Genomic DNA, 1,698 nt, shown 5'->3' on the forward strand with positions numbered 1-1,698 from the left:
AAAGATAAGCTATATTGAAGAAAGAGGTACATTAACTGTACATTTAATCAAATTATGCAATAAAAATTGTTGCTTAATATATCATATTAGGTCAGGTGCAGTGGCTCAAGCCTGTAATCCCAGCACTTTGGGAGGCCGAGGCGGGTGGATCACAAGGTCAAGAGATCAAGACCGTCCTGGTCAACATGGTGAAACCCCATCTCTACTAAAAGTACAAAAATTAGCTGGGCATGGTGGGGCGTGCCTGTAATCCCAGCTACTCGGGAGGCTGAGGCAGGAGAATTGCCTGAACCCAGGAGGCAAAGGTTGCAGTGAGCCAAGACAGCGCCATTGCACTCCAGCCTGGGTAACAAGAGCGAAACTCTGTCTCAAAAAAAAAAAAAAAATCATATTAGATAGCAAGAAATTAGTTTAACATATCAGTATAACTTAGTATTTTTAATGTACAGAGATTTTGTTACTAACTTATCTGTATGGGTTTTATATACTTTTTTCTTTTTGAGACAAAATCTTGGAGTCTCGGTGTGTCACTAGGCTGGAGTGTAGTGGCACAATGTTGGTTCTCTGCAACCTCTGCCTCCTGGGTTTTAGCAATTCTCCTGCCTCTGCCTCCCAAGTAGCTGGGACTACAGGTGTGTGCAACCACACCTGGCCAATTTACTTGTATTTTATTAGAGATGGGTTTCACCATGTTGGCCAGGATGGTCTCGATCTCCTGACCTCATGATCCGCCCACCTCGGACTCCCAAACTGCTGGAATTACAGGCATGAGCCACTGCCCCTGGCCTGGGTTTTATGTATTTTTTTTATTATTCATGTTGAAATCCTTGGGTTTTATATACTTTTAAGGAGCTTTACTTATGGTAATGATGGATTGTGCTGACCCATTTAAACCCTCTTTCTTGGTCTTCTTTGTAATGAGTCGCATTCTTATTTAGATTTGCTGGCTGGGGTTGAGGGTACATTTTGAGTCAGTGGAATATAGAAAATATGGAAAAGCCTGCATCGGGCTTTAAGTCCATGATCTTTTTTTATTTTTTTGAGACAGAGTTTTGCTCCTGTTGCTCAGGCTGGAGTGCAATGGCACGATCTCAGCTAACTGCAACCTCTGCCTCCCAAATTTAGGTGATTCTCCTGCCTCAGCCTCCTGAGTAGTTGGGATTACAGGCATGAGCCACCACACCCGGCCAAAGTCCGTGATCTTACACCAGTGTTTTATCCAACTTAACTGTTTACAATCTTTTAAGCCATTTAAATATGTCTATCTATTCAGATATTCTGTTACAGTGGGTCTAGGAGAGGGTGATGAGAACCTATGCATTTTAAAAATAATTGGCCGGGTGTGGTAGTTCACACCTGTAATCCCAGCACTTTGGGAGACTGAGGCAGGTGGATCACCTGAGGTCAGGAGTTCGAGACCAGCTTGGCCAACATGATGAAACTTTGTCTCTACTACAAATACAACAGGTAGCTGGGTGTGGTGGCAGAATCACTTGAACCCAGGAGGTGGAGGTTACAGTGAGCTGAGATCGCACCAATCTGGGCAACAGAGAGAGACTCAGTCTTAAAAAATAAAAAAAAATAATAAAATGTGCTCGCTTTGGCAGCATATATACTAAAATTGGAATGATGCAGAGAAGATTAGCATGGCCCCTGCGCAAGGATGACATGCAAATTCGTGAAGCGTTCCATATTTTT

General features: G+C 43.0%; 1 non-coding gene across 1 annotated transcript; it reads left to right on the top strand.

Annotated features, from left to right (window-relative positions):
• The first annotated feature begins 1,591 nt into the window (after positions 1-1,591).
• LOC118154202 (U6 spliceosomal RNA) lies at positions 1,592-1,698 on the top strand. Its single transcript, XR_004744094.1, has one exon. It is a non-coding gene; the product is annotated as a U6 spliceosomal RNA (small nuclear RNA).

Source organism: Callithrix jacchus, chromosome 5 (assembly GCF_049354715.1).
Source record: "Callithrix jacchus isolate 240 chromosome 5, calJac240_pri, whole genome shotgun sequence".
In the NCBI taxonomy this organism is placed as follows: domain Eukaryota; kingdom Metazoa; phylum Chordata; class Mammalia; order Primates; family Cebidae; genus Callithrix; species Callithrix jacchus.